Source organism: Papaver somniferum, chromosome 7 (genome assembly GCF_003573695.1).
Source record: "Papaver somniferum cultivar HN1 chromosome 7, ASM357369v1, whole genome shotgun sequence".
Taxonomy (NCBI): domain Eukaryota; kingdom Viridiplantae; phylum Streptophyta; class Magnoliopsida; order Ranunculales; family Papaveraceae; genus Papaver; species Papaver somniferum.
This window is the reverse complement of record NC_039364.1, coordinates 13971036-13987211: the sequence shown is the minus strand read 5'-3', so window position 1 is coordinate 13987211 and position 16176 is coordinate 13971036. Positions and strand designations below refer to the sequence as shown.

The 16176-nt window shown below is 33.5% G+C and overlaps 1 pseudogene; it reads right to left on the bottom strand.

Annotated features, from left to right (window-relative positions):
• Nucleotides 1–205: 205 nt before the first annotated feature.
• Nucleotides 206–16014, bottom strand: LOC113294164 (annotated as a pseudogene).
• Nucleotides 16015–16176: the final 162 nt, after the last annotated feature.

Sequence of the window (16176 nt, the reverse complement as noted above, 5' to 3'; positions counted from 1 at the left end):
ATAAAATACAACTCAAAATACGCAGCAAGTAAATCCTCCTTGGAGTATTCTTGGTCATCTTCATATACAACTCAAAATGCACTAACTAGAGCATTTGCGACACATGAGTACTTTTATTATCCTGTCTTTAAACTCCATACAACAAACCAAGACAGTCTATCAGAATTGACTCCAGGTAAGACATTATCATGGTTCTTAATTTAATTCAAGAAGGAGCAGAGAAATCCAAACTGAAAGAACCATGTCCACTAGCTGTAAAGCAAGACAAAAAAAGAAAAGAAAATCCACTTTCACAAAGTTATACATGCAAGCCTCTTACCGGCCATAGTGTGTTATCAGATGGCTCGCTAGTGATATATGACATAATGATCTCCGAGAATCAATAATCCGTGGTTGAGTTGGACAACAACTGCAATACTCTTTTGCTTGATAAACTACGATCTATATAGAGCACTGGACTCCATTAAACTTTTAAGATTCTGAAATTCAAATAACAGGCAACCCAGTCCAACAGTTAATATCTAAAGCATTTTGAGGGAAATAGATGAAACCTACTTAAAAGAAAGCATCAAACCGAGTTGACACTGGAACTACTAGACAAGAAAGAAACGAATATGTGGAAGTCATTTGGGCATAACATGGTTCAAATCAAGGAGAGAGACAACTTATGTATGTAAGCATGAGTGCTTGAGGGATTTGGGACCAATAAACTACTCGGTGTTGGGTTAATAGGATAACTTAACTCCCAATTACGCAAAGTTAAATGTCCATATTGATTGCACCAAAGTTGACCCTTAAACCTCAGGCATCGTAACATATGAAAGAACTTATTAAGGATAAGCAGTATCAGTAGGGGAAGAAGCTCACAGGATGCGCCACTGCTATTTCCTGTTATTCTACTTGCTATTATATAAACTGAAATCTTTGCAGTTTTGAATTTCCACTTGTAAACTCCTACAAAGTTAATGTCATAGGCAAGAGTCGCGTTCGCAGGTTGTTGCATTCACCTGTGTAAAGAATATAATATGGAGGTGTTAACAATTTGTAGATCCTCAAAGTATTCATCCATTTCTATCTTGATGATTTTAAAGAAAAATTATGGATAACAAAAAAGTTTCACCTCCGAAGCATCCTGCAGGTTTAGGTTCATAAGCTAATGCTTGAGGAATTTGAAGTTTACGCCTCCCTCCTGTATGTAAGTGAAGGATAACTTTGAATTACTTATACCAGAGTACAACAAAATAACAAGAAAGGATCAAAAAGTTTATAGATTTAACAGCTGTTGTTGTTTGTAAGCACACCAACAACCATTGGAGGCACCCCTTCACCTCCTCCAATCCCTTGGTCCAGTCCCTTAATCACCTGTAGACATGTTTAACATGAAGTAATCGTTTGCACTCTCACTCGAAGTTACAAAAAATTCAGTTTACCATACATTTCTTGTTATGAGTTTTCCACTTTATCAAACCTGACATATCTGCTTTAGTAACCACCATTCTATATCTAAGCATATCGACTCAATATGGCAAGAAAACCTTCAATTCAACTTGAATTCAAATAAGCAAATACCTCGCTAATACCAATGCGCATTGTGAGATATCTTCCACGTTTATAGCTGCTATCAAAGGATGGTGCTATCCCCCACGATAGTGCAGGAAGGATTTATAAGCTAGGATGTTGCCAGCCATAGGATGACAATATGTTTTTAATTCTAATGAATGTACGACTGGTCAAAGAATTTAATTGCAATAAAGCCCTTCACTTTATTTTAATTAATAAAACAAAAACAGCCTTATAGATTTTTAACTTTCATTTATAAGGACCTTTTTCTCTTCCCCTTTTAGCCGGTTGTGTAAGGTTAAAACTCAACCTCAAATTAATGAAGATCGGTCGGATAGAAACTGTCTGGAACATTTGATAATCATACATAACATGTATGAACACTTTAAATCAATGAATACATAAATTTCAAGGTATACCCGTGCATGTAGTGTTGATGTCAATTCAAATCATCTTTAGTAATTTCAATATTGAGATTAGTGTTGGTGTAATTTTTTTGCCATTGATTGTGTCTTGGTTTTAACAGTGTGTTGATTGATCTGATTAAGATTATTTTTGATCTTCAAAAGTTTAATTAACAATAACTTAATCTAGATTTATAGTGTTTTTCAATTTTAGATTTGTGATGGTGGTACTGCTGTCAGTGGAGGTGAAGATGAATATGGATCTGATTAGTTAGTTAACTCGGTCTCAATTTAGTGGGTTTGCAGTTGATGAAGATTAAAACTCGTATAAAGACGATGAAGAAATTGGATAAGGTGAGTTAGTAATTATAGACTGAGCTGGAGGATTTATTATAAATTTTTCAGTATTTAACAGCTGGCACAAATTGTCATTTATCATATCTATCACATGCACATCCGACGGCTGGCAACTTGCTAGCTTTATAAATCTTTCACACACTGTCATGCGGGATAACACGACCCGTTATCAAATACTGTCCCATCTGAAAACCTTGCAGTGTAGTGAATCTACAAATCCAAAATGAAGCACAAAATGAACTGAATTCCAAAGGTTTTCAGTTGCTAATTCAATACCTTTCTCACATTCATAACATTGTGATAAGAAATTCATAAATTAAAACTTAACCCATTAAACATAATGTAAAAAGAAATAAGTTCAAACCAAAAAATTCATCAAGGCACTTACATTAATAAGTTCACCAATTAGATAATTATCACCAAACCCAGGAGAAATATCACAAAAACCTAACCCAGACTTAACATAACTCAATTCACATGGTGGTAAACCAACAGTAACATAATACTCCATTCTAGTGGCATTTGCTTCAAAGGAGCACCAATCACCAAATCTGATGTCAAAATCCCCAAACTCAAACTCAAAATCTCTCTTTTCGCAACAGTAATCGCTTGTGACAAACCTCCATTAGAATCAGACGAATAGGAATTAGCTTACAAATGATGTCAATCAGCACCAATAGCTTATAAACTAGAACTTATTGAAATTAGCTTACAAACTAGAAATTATATTACAAAGTAGGAAAAAAAATAGAAATTTTTGAAATAAAATAAAACCCTAAAATCAGTTAAATTTTTCGAAACTTATACCTTCTAAGTCTTCAAAATTCTGCGATCTTCAAGTCTTCAAAATACTTCAAACGCTAACAGGAAATTAAGAAAAAAAATCGAATTAGATTTATATGAAGAAGATTAACAAAACATAACTCATATGAACCAAATCAGTTTAGATTCACGGACTAAAAAATGGAAAAACTAAAAATAAAGATGAAATGAAGCCCTCAAAAACAGATCGATTAAAAAAAATATGAAATCCTAAAAATCGAAAACCTTATAACGATTAACACTTACATAGATCGATGATTGAAAGGTATTAAAAAGATTAAAGAGATTTCTGTGATGTTTCTCGGCTAATATGATCTCTGTGATGAAACCCTAGTTTCATCGCCTGAGAGTAAAGAACAGACGCATATCAGAAGAGAGAAAAAATTTTGATGAAAGTGAATCCGATTTATGTCCACTGCTAGCTTATCCATGGAATCCACGCATGTGAATGGCATACTCGTGGAAGGAAATATCCTCTCGTATAACTAATGGTGTGTGGAAATATAATTCTAGGAGTGTCACTCGCACACACACATACTCAAGGTGTTACCACCCAAGTGTAACCTAGAGTGTGAATGGCACGCCTATAAAAAATTTATTAACGGTTACCTGTTACAAATTTTTTTAAATTTGGTAACAGTTCAGCCTGTTACGATTTTTTTGTAACGGCCATTTGTAACGGGAAAAATTGGTAACGGCCACAAAGCCGTTACGAATTCCTGTTACGAATCCAGGAATTTGACGTAGTGATCCCATTCACCATTAAACACGTGCAACGTTTTCTCGATCCTATGTTTCTACAACCTAATCCTTATCAATCATGTCAAGAACAACCAGAAACTCTATGGATTTCATTTTCAATCACAACATTAGTACAAAAAAAATGCAAGAAACAATTTGAATAACAACAGTCAAAAATTTTCGTCATTAACACCACCATAAAACCTTTAAAAACAATCAGAACAACCACCGCTACAACTATGAAAGCCTCAATAACAACAACCACTCTAACACCAACAACCACCTACACAACATCATCCAAAACCATATCTACAACCTTCCCAGCAATAACCTCATCAACAATTTGAGCAACAGTTTGATCCACAATGACCTCCAACTATTACATTTCTTTTTCAGCAATCACCACCATCAGAGTGTCACAATAATATTTTTTCTGTTATTCATTTTACTTCCTTTAAAAAACGTCTCTCATTTTGTTTTTGTTAAGCTTGGTGGATCCAATTTTCTGGTTTGAAAGGATCAGATGTCTTCTAGTATGATCATACCAACTTTTTTGGTTTTATTGATGGTTCAATTGAATCTCAACCTCAATTACTGTTTCAAAATAATGTGTCTATCCTTAATCCTTTATATCTTAAAATTGCGATCTTTAGATCATTTTGTTGGATCTTGTATCAATGCTACTGTTCTACCTTCTCTTGCGACTGAATTATTAGAAAAACCTATTTCAGTGGAAAAGTGGAATCATCTCTCCAAGATCTTTACTCAATTTTTTTATTCCAGAAAATATAAACTCAGAGGCTAGTTGCTGTCAAATCATAAGAGGTAATTCTTCGATCTTTTATTTTCTACCTCAAGTTAAGTTGATCTCTGATTTTTTGGATGATATTGGAGAACCAGTACCAAAACGATGATTTTGTTATGTATAATATCTCTAGTTTAGGGAATAAATACTCTCATTTGTTATTAATGTTCAAAATAGAGAAGTGCCTCTTTCTTTTGCTGAGTTGCTATCTACACTAATCAATCATGAGCAATGGCTTAAGGAAAGGGAGAATGAATCTTTTTATCCTTTAGTAATTGATCATAGTAATTTTGTTTTCTTTATGAAGAAATATAATCCAACTTTTAAGAAACCGCAAACATCATCTGGTTCTTACTCTCAAAAGACGTCTAGTTTTGGTCATCCTCTTGCTTCTAGTTCTTCTATCTTTACCATTAAGAAAAGAGACTCCAATCTTTTTATTATAACAAATGTAGATTATAATACAATTCTTTGTGAGATTGAAGAAAAAAATGACATTTTGAAAATACTTAGGTGCAGATGTAGGTATGCTGATTCCAGATATATAATGGCACTCCACAATTACAGAAATCTTTTGCATAGATGAAGATTTCTTCTCATTATTTTAATCCATTGACTCATGACGAATCATTTCTTCATACTTCTGGTCCTAGTGAGAAAACTACTTCAACTGGGCACCAAAGTTCAAATGAGAATAGACTAATATGGATTATGAATTCTGGAGCTACTAGTTAATTATATGAGAAAAGACTCTAGAGTCTTGAATAGTGACATTATTTTGAAAGTTGTTGTAAATATTCATTTAACTTAGACTTGTGAAAATTGATTTTAAACTCAATTCTCAACTGAGCTAGAAAATATGTATAGGTTGATAACAATATTACGAGAGACTGTGACTCAGGATTCCACCATAAATTCATTCATGTGATTCATATATTTATCTAGATAAGTATATTATAACTCAAATAATAATAAAATATTGACTCTCTAGCTTTGCCAAGGCATATTTTTAAATCTAAATGACTGTAAATCGAAAGCGTGGGACATTTGAATTGAATTCACAACCATTCACTAAAAGATCATAAATTAATTAAAAACTAATGCAAAGAACTAAATTTAGTTACCACACGCATGGAATATGGATTCCTCCGTCATCCTAGTGCTGGGGTTTAGCTCCTCATATCGAAAATACTCTCAAAAGATTTATTCGTTGCTCAAAAAGTGTGTACAAAGGTGAAAAGAATTAAAAAAACAGACGGTTTGTAACGCTGTATTGGCGTTACAAAGGACTGTAATAGAGTAAGACTTGCAGAAACATAATACTCAGTCGCTAAAAGTCTTTAGAAACCATTACTGAACATCAACAAACCCTTGTTCCTTTGACTATACCACGGTTTCTGCGACAAAGTGTTCTTGAAAACGACACTCTACTTGCATTGTCTGCAACTTCTCTTATTTTTCTTTTTCTTCTTCCTGGTGCAGACTCACTCTGCGTTGATTTCTTCTTCTCTGGAACTATCTCAGACCCTCGATAATGTCTCTGAGACTCCTATCACCTTATATACACAAACAAGCAACCCTAGATCCAGTGGCCGAGCTAGATATTGTATATAGGGTGTCCTTGAGCCTTTTTTAGACCTGGATTAAACGTAAAATTCATACACCTACTATGGTATAACCCAAAAAAGGCTATGGAAAAAATGGGTTTTTCTCTTGTTGGGGATGGCTTAAGCAACCCCAGTCACAAGGTAGCTTCGCCCCTGCCTAGATCTCCCGAGAATATCTTTGTCCTTCCTATTTTCTTTTACCAAATGTTGCTCATGTTTATTTTCTTTCCCTTTCATGCGGCTTACGTATTAATCCAAACTCTTCATGGGATATGATCAAATCAACAGAGAGTATGTTCTTTTCCACTGGCCATGTAACTTCCATAATTAGAACAGAAAATCTCCGGGAGTGTTTTGTCCCCTGATTTACACGAAAACTTCTTTATTTGCTGATTCCAAAACCCTTAGCAATCATGTTTTGATAAAACATCCCAAACCAACTTGGTCCAATGAAAATCCACGAAAAAATCTCGTTTAAATCCAAATCCAGATCCGAATTAGGGAAGTTCGCAACTCTGTATTCTTTTCTCGTCTAATTTTTATTTGCAAACAAAGAAGAAAAGGGGAGAGCCCCCATCCAAATTGCAGGTATAGTTAACAGTTAGGGTTCCCTTATCAAACATGTAATTCCTTGAACAATTTATGGAGGGATGCAAATACCGCTTTTCGAGCCATCTCCACAAAAGTTTATTTTTCCAATAACAACTACACACACATAAAATACCATAATAGTTACAAAATCGAGTAGTAACATATAAAGAGTCGAGATTAAAATAATAACATAAATGCGTTTATAGAATACCCCCAAACTTATTATTTTCTAGTCCCCGAGCAAATCAAATCTAGAAAATAAATTGTAACTCATTTTCGCAGGAATCACAATTGGACTTAGCCTATGCAACAATCCTTCGAACTTCTAGGTGGTCCTAGTATCCCTAAAGAGTTTACAAGAGGTGTACGCACAAAAAATTTATTCCAAAACCTAGATACCTGTGCAGAAACTAGGAGCGACACAAAAAAAACTTTTTAGCATTCTAGTTATTGACTGCAGAAGAAAGTACCCTGATGCGAATCCAATTGTTGTACACGAGTTTCCACCCAAGAAAACTAGAATTCCTATATAAGTAACAGTCGCACTATGGACATCAGTATCCTGAATTAAGCAAATCACATGAATAGATTAATAAGATATATATAGAGATAAATGGTTTGCGATATTGACTAAAGTGAACGATGTTTTCCATATATGTCTGAAGGTCACTGCAAGGATGAATCCCATGAATCCTAATGGATTAAGATACTGGTCTGAACTCTAATATAAATACACCTGGTATATATCAGGGTCTCAGCGGTCGATAATTCTAATTCTAGATCAACTCAGGTGATATATACAAGGATCCCCATGGTCGATTTTATTGAATAATAATAATTTTTTTTTTATTCCGATAGAACTAATTTGTCTGTATTTTTTTGTTGTTGATAGTAACTGATCAATCAACGCACTTCATCCTAGCAGCGATATAACAATTCGATACCGGTGCCCCACCAAATGTACGCTTACGTTTACCCCATAAATCGATCTAATTTATAACAGAATGTAAACAAATTAAAATATAAAATTTAACATATGGATAACATATTTGATTACTTTTCTTTGTCCAATCATCTGCTTGGCACGATTCATGTTGAATAAAACTTGTCATTGAATTAATAGTCACATGTATATACAACATTTTGTAACATATATATTCAACTACTATTCCTATGAAGTGATATATTATTATTGATACTAATAGGACTCTTAATGGATAATCAGATATTCGATACCCGTTCAATCCCTATCAAAAATTTAGGATATTATTAAAATTTCAGATATCGGATATGGATACATATATCTTATTAAATACGGATACGTGAATACTAATATCCTATAGGATAAATATATTTATAAAATTATTATAGGTTGAATTTGCATAGTTTTTTACATGTGTTGATGATTTTGCGCGAAAGAAATGAAAAAAATGATAAGTTCATCAAAATTAACTTGGTGTTACAATTTTGGAATCACGAGAACAAAAAGTGATTGAACACAAACAAACAACCAAATTAAATTTTTCACTTTCTTATATAGTTTTGAGATAATTATTGGTACGTTAATTTTGACGGGTTCAGATACACAAATGAAATTCTATTACCCGTCGGATAGTTATTGGATACGAATATCCAGTAAAACTAACATATTAAGATACTGGACAACCCTTATTTGTTCTGTTCAGTACCAGTGCCAGCACGTTAGCAATGTCATAGAATAAAACTTATTGATGTATTAATTATTTGTATTTTATATCGACTTATTTTCATCGTTAAATTAGTTCAACCGCTAGTGTTTAGTTTCATGACATAATTGTGTTTTTCTAATCAAAATAGTTGTATCTGTAAATATTTATAAATGATTGAAATGAATTGAATCTCTTAATTTGCCGTATTATATACCCTTAGTTAATCCTGCTGATTTGTGTATTTAATTTAGCAGCGCCGCCAGTTTTTTCAGTTTTTACCAAGTCAGAATTATTTAATAAAATCTTATTATGTGTCGTATTTTATATACTCAGTTAAGCATGTTAACTCAGATTATCAAATTGGCGGCGCCGACAACTTTTTTCGTATTTGATTAAGTTTCTTTTGTATTTGAATATTGTAGATATCTTATAATATATTATGAAATTTTGTTCTTTATAACCATGAACAAAGTCCTGAAGTAAATTGTTAGCTATGTGTATGCGTAAGTTGAAAATGTAGCCTCATCGATGAGAAAAATTCATGGTCTTTGTTTGGTATCAAAAGCTCTTTTTTACAAAACAAAGTTGAAACCCTCCACTCAATTTTTATTATTATAATACAGTTTTCTTTATATGGAAATTAATTAATTAATGTTATAGGTTGTATCTCATCGGAAAATGACAATATTTATTACTCTCTAAAATTAAAAAAGTTCATTTAAAGAAGGTATCTTTTATAAATTTACCATGAATGCTCCCAAAAACATACAAAAAAAACACAGGTAATATCGCTTCACATATTAGTTTTATTCCTTAATAACCACATTTATCACTATTAGTCAGCAGTGTATTCATCCGTTACAACCATTAATGATATTAAAAATGATTTTATAGTAAAAACCTAAAAATAATTATCATAAGACAACAAATTCAAATTTGAAGTGTTTCTTTAAGAAAATAGTCTTTCAAAATTTTAATGAGAATTCAACAAAATCTAATCCAAGAAAACAAATCCATGAATAAACACTTGCTTCCCTCTCAATTTTGACTCTGTAAAAAACACTTTACTTCTCCAAACATTGGCCACGGGTATATAAAGTTATATAGACAAAAAACATGTGGATTTGAGTGTTTCTAGTCTATTGTGATTAAAAAAAAGGGAAAATATGTACATTGTTTCTAGTCTACTATAATAAAAGAATAGAAAAAAAACATGTACAACCGTTTCTAGTCTACTATGATAAGTATGTAAACTCACCATTAAGATGGTACATATACAGAGCCCAAATTTTATTTTGCCAATATTAGATTACATAAACAACCTTTAGGATTAAAATTTATATTTTTCTAATGGGTCGGGATCTTGCAACAAAAGGTTTTGAAAAAACCTTTTGAAAAAACACAATATCCGTAAGATTATATATATCTAGCAGTCCAAATAGTCGATGAAACTAATTGTATTACTTGTTTCGCTGCGTTACATGCATACAAAAATTGAAAGAAGAAACCAATATCCAGAAGTACCATAGATTCTTCTTTACCCCTTTTTAGGTTACACAATAATCCAGTTTGGGTGAATATTTTTCTATTCAATTTCATCAACATATGATGTGAGTAAACATATATATTAATCCGCCATCCATTACAGGTTCTTAAACACGGTCTTCCCTTATCATGTTATGAAGATGTTTTCGCCGAGAAGATAATAGTTCAATATGAAACTTTGACATCTAATATAGTGTGAATCTTTTTTTTTTGAAGGAATCTAATGCCAGAATCAAAGTTTTTTGATGGTATCAAACGTGATTCACTGATTCAGCCAACACATAACTTTAAATACATGATTTTGATTCATGCATCGAAAATCAGAAAAGGACAAAAAGTTACATTTTTAGAGTAGGGATTTGATTAAGAATCATACATTAAGATTAATGGATATTGTATTTTTGATTTCCGATCAAGTAGCAATTTTTTTTTTCTACGAAGTAGTTTATACGAATTTCGATTTGTGTATAACTTAATTGGTCTCAGCCAAACAAGTTACAAAGTTAGTTTCACTGCCACATCATTGACTATTAGGACTGTTAGATAAATATAGTCTGACGGATGCTGTGTTTTGTTAAAAGGTTTTGTAAAAACCTTTTGTTACATGATCCGGACCCTTTTTTAATATTAAGTAAAACATATTGAAAAGTCAAGAATATCAGATAATAAATGATAATCTTTAAAGTAACTTTATTAAAAATATAATTGTCGCACCTCAATGATGATATCCATAAAATGTTATTCTCTGGTTGTTTCGTAAACATGGAAAAATATTGAAAGAGTGAAATGCGGAAACACTAACTTCATCCTATAGGAGGTGACAAAACAAATCTAAAATAATGAAGCTAATCGGATAAAGAATGAAATATATATACAAGCAAAACAACGAACTGTGGTAAATTTTCCGGGTTTTTCACGATCAAGTCGGATGGCATTAAACCTAGAAGAAATTTGGTGAGTCTTTTCATCAAAAGGTTGATTTTTCAAAGTCATCTAATCTCCAAGGGTGATGAATACGTTAGGGTGCTTTCTCATTTTCTACTTACGTTCATGATGGGTATCATCTTTCTTAACGAGGCTAACTGTAGCGTGACTTCCGTTCGTCCTTTTCTAAAGAGTATTACTATGGTGTGTTTCACCAAGGTAAAGAGGCTCTACATGGTAACGAGGATATACATAGTAGTGAGGCTTAACACGGTCTTCAGATGAGTCAGGATGTCGACCTGAGATCTCGTAGGATCCTGTTGAGTGTCTAGGAGCCTGTCGGGTTTGGTATACTTAATGTCCTTTTGATTCAAGAGAGACACTGATAGGGAATCACCTATTTGGATGTGTCTGTGATAGTCGTGGAACTGCCTTGCAGCTAAGAATGATGCCTCCCGGACTTCTTATTTGTTGTGGAAACATTATGCAAGTCGACGAAAAGACTTTTCTTTAAACGTAAAGTTTAGATTTGGGTTTCTAAGTACGTTTCTGTTATGGTTGGTGGTTGAAGAATCAACTTCGTCCACGATGAAAACCATGACGTACTGTAATCTTCAACCACGACTGAGTGATCAACCGCCTCACCATGATTTCCAAAATGTATATGTCGAAAAATATACGAGGGTTAGTTAGGTAATCAAACTTGTTCTATTGTGAGGACGTGAGGATGATGACGAACATTCCTTTCCTAAACAAAGATGATGGCAATTCAAAGACTGCTTCTATCACATATGTGAGGTATTGTTGGTCTAGGGAGATAAGCCAAAAGAGATGATATTAGAGTTTCTCAGTTGCAGACGAAGAGACTCCAAGAGAGATACAGTTGCAGAGAATTTTTTTTTGTTCTATTTATTCTATTCTGTTTAGAACTAACAGTATGTCTATTTATATCCCTGCAAAACCCTGATCTCTAGTCCATGAGATAACGATAAAGAGAGATGATCATCATTTTATCATAAATCTCAGGAATATCTAAGGATAAATAACATGTATAGTTTATCATAAGCTGACTCCTCACACCTGGCTATTCTCTTTCTGTGTGGCAGGATGATACCCACACATGGTTGTCGACTGCCAAACCAAAACCCTAAGTTTATCCCCCCATTTGTGACATGAATCGCCTTTGTATGTGATGTATCGTGTGACGTGGTAACATATTTAAGAGTTTTTATAACTTTGCATGTGTTTGCGCGTGAAGACCATCTAGAGTCACGTGAAGAGGTCCATAAGGCTTGTCATAGCCGTGTGTGTCATGTGGAGAGCAGAAGCTTGGCTGAGTTCAATTGTGATCCAATCGTGAATGTTGACCTCGGATGACGCAAGTCGTTTGACCTCGGCTGCGCATTTGAGATGGATCTGTGAAGAGGCTTAGGGAAAGGTCGGGACAAAAAGGGAAATATGACCTTGAGGAGGTGGAACATTGACCTGGGACTTTTATCCTAGGATGAGGAGATGAGCCGTTTTACCTCGGCTGAGGCGCGTGGTCGAAAGCGGACCTATAGAAAAATGATATCTTTTACCTTTGAGTGGTAAAGTTCTTTATTTTCAGAGTGATGTAGGTTCTTCTCCTCGGAGTTGCAGAATCTCTTCGGCTCGGAGCGGAGAAATCTCTTTGGGCCTAACTACGTTTTTTCAGCTTTGAGCTAGCTTCTTCCCTTCAGGATTTAACTCCGTCTTGAACCCTTTTTTGGTTGGATTTTTGGGCTTCATATTAACTAATTTGTGTTTGCATTCACATGCTCCTCCACATGGCCTAGTAGACGACCGTATTCCTGGGCCTGAGTACCTCGACAAGGTTAGACATTTAGGAAGAGTGACGATTTTTCCTTTGACACGAAAATTATGATTTTACCCATAGGTCAAAAATGACTATTTTACCCTCGTTCCAAAAACCACCATCTACACCAGTGACACTAACATATTAAGATTCCGGACAACCCTTATTCATTCTGTCAAGTACCGTTGATACCCATACTTACCACTGATCATTTGAAACAACTTTTGTTTTAATAACTGATATAAAAATTATCTATAACCAACATGCACATTAGAAATGTTATGGAATAAAACTTAATAACGTATTATTCCTTTTAATTTACATCGGCTTACTTTCATCATGTATTTACATCAGCTTACTTACATCATTATATTAGATCAACCACTGGTCTTTAACTTTCTGACATAACCTCGTTTTGTTCATCGAAATAATTGTATCATTAATTGAATATTTATAAATGATTAAAACAGACCGAATCTTTTAAATTATGGTATTATATACCCTTAGTTAAAGCCTGTTGATTTTCTTGCACTATATAACAGCGTCGCCAGTTTTCATTTTTAATCAAAACAACATCATTAAATGAAATCTTATAATTTGTGGTACTCTATATACCTAGTTAAACATGTTAAATCAAATTAGCAAATTGGCGGCCGACAACATTTTCAATATTCGATCAAGTGTTTTCTTTATTTGAAAATTATGAATATCTTACATAATATTATGAATTTTTGTTCTTTTTAACCATGAACAAAATCGTGAACTACATTGTTAGCTATGTGTATCCGTAGGTTGAAAAGTTAACCTCATTAATGAAAAAAGTCAAGGTTTGGTTAGGCATCAAAAACACCTTTTTTACAAAACAAAGTTGAAGTTTTTACCCTCCACTCAAGTTTTATCGTTATTACACAATTCTGTTTATTTGAAAATTAGTTAATGTAATAGGTTGTATCTTATCACAGAATGATAATAGTTGTTACTTTAATTAGAAAAATTCATTTAAAGAAGAGATCTTTTATAAATTCACCGTGAATATTCCCATAAACATACAAAAAAGCATAGGTAATATCGCCTTAGAGATTAGTTTTATTCTTCTGTAACCATATTTATTACTATCAGTCAACGCTATATTCATCCGTTAGAATGACATAAAATGAAAAAAAGTATTATCAAACAAAAGAAGCGGTATTGGGATCATTTGTCCTATATGTGCAAATAGAGGTCGGGTAAATCTTTCCCCGGAGTAGAGCATAAACCTAAACAAATTGAAGAGGCCCATTCCGGAACAAGAAAATGACATCGTAATTTGAATTGGATTTCGATGAAACAATATATCAATGAGGGTAAATTTAGTGACCCATCAATTGAGAACACAACCACTTAATCAGAACCATATATTCAATTTCAGTTCAGTGCAAATAATCATAAAAGAATTGCAAAAATTAAATTAAATAGAATTTACCACATATGGTAATAAATTTTATAAAAAACTAAAAACAATTACCATAAAACAACTAATTTAAATTTTAAATGTTTGTTTGGGAAAATAATCTTTTAAAATCATTATCAGTAATGAGAATTAGATGAGTTTAAGGAAGTAGACTTACAACATCTGGATCTATTGTGTAATCTTCTTTAATAGTTTTTTGAATTTTTTTTCCTTGGTGTTAGGAGTATTTTTGGACCTCAAGTAAGTCTTCTTTAGGGTTTTTTTTACCGCTGGAAGTATGTCCCTAAAGGCATACAACCACTTTTCCATAGATGCATATACAACATACGACCATCATTTTATAGATGCACATACAACATGCAACCACGTCCCCTAGGCGTTTTTATATTTTGGCCCGAGCATACGATCTGACATCTATACTATATGGATTTTAGCACAAATACAACAATTTCAAAAAGTCTGAAACTGTAAAATAAACACAAATCACTGAGTCCCAAGCTGCTCAGTCTTGAGAATTATTATTACACATTAACTTCGATAAAAAAGGTTCCACACAGAAGAAGTTTATCAGATAAAACAGAATAACATTCCCTTCTAGCTTTTCCTTGTTGCAACCCAAATCTTTGTATTTAATCCTCCCTTCTACTGACCCTTGTTCTGCCATAAATCATAAAACAAAATTGTGAGATAAAGCATCACCTCTGATAAACTCTTACTCAAAACAACAATGCAATAATCCCCTTAAAACTACTTGGACTAGAACAAATCCCATCTATTGACTTAGTGCACATGTTTTTTCTTCGCAAAATCTGATGTTAATTAGCGGTATCATGTGAAAAGAACGTAAAAATTATCTGGAAAATCCGTATGACAACAACACTGCAGAAATGAAGACTAAATTTTAAAAAATTGTCTCTCCTCTCCCCCAACCTAAATTAATTGATTACTACCCGGGGTTTAACCGAAAGAATATGGAAACACCCAGCAAAAGGAGATCAGAGTTGAAATTAAAAAAAAAAAAAAAAAAAAAAGAAGAGAAAGAACAGATTTAAGAGAAAGGGGATTACATCTAAGCGCAGAGAAAAAATTAGATGTATCAAGGGAAGTGAAAAAGAAAAAGTGAGACCCTTACACGAGAAAAAAGATCGTAAAGGAGTTTGTAAAATGGTAGTACAAAAACTGTAAACTAGAACCGCAAAGAAACCATTTGGACAAAAGAGAAATGAACCCTAGTGCATCTAACAATGATCAGAACATCACTATTAAAGTGATGATTAAGCGAGGACGAGCTTTGAAGAAAGATCTAAAGGATAATTGTAAATCTAAAGGATAAAACTTAAACGAAGAAGTGGATACCTGAGCTCAGATGTGTAAGGTTCTGCACCAAGATCAACAGCTTCAGCATTCAACGGGGCTTCATGAATAGTCATATCTTCAGGAAGGGCTATAACAATGAAAGAACTCATGAGGAAGGTAGATCTGATTAGATGAAACATGGGTGGTTGTCTGGCCTCCAGAAGATCCGCCTTTCTTGATCTTTTTCGCCATAGTAGGTTCAGGATGTGAGTTACCAGTCAAAACCCCTTTGCGTTTGTTGTAAGTCATTTTTTCACTTTCTTCAACATTTCCGCCAGAGAGATCAGTGATAACTTCTCTGATTGCGTTCACAACAGGATCACCCATAGAATCAGATATTTCTGATGGAATTGAGTGAAGATGAGAGCGATTTACAACTACAAATAGATACAGATCTAGAGTCACCAAAGTAGAAAGTGAGGAGGAAATAGTAATTGCAGGAAAATGAATAGTGTGTTAAATGGGATGTTCGACAACTTACCGATTCAC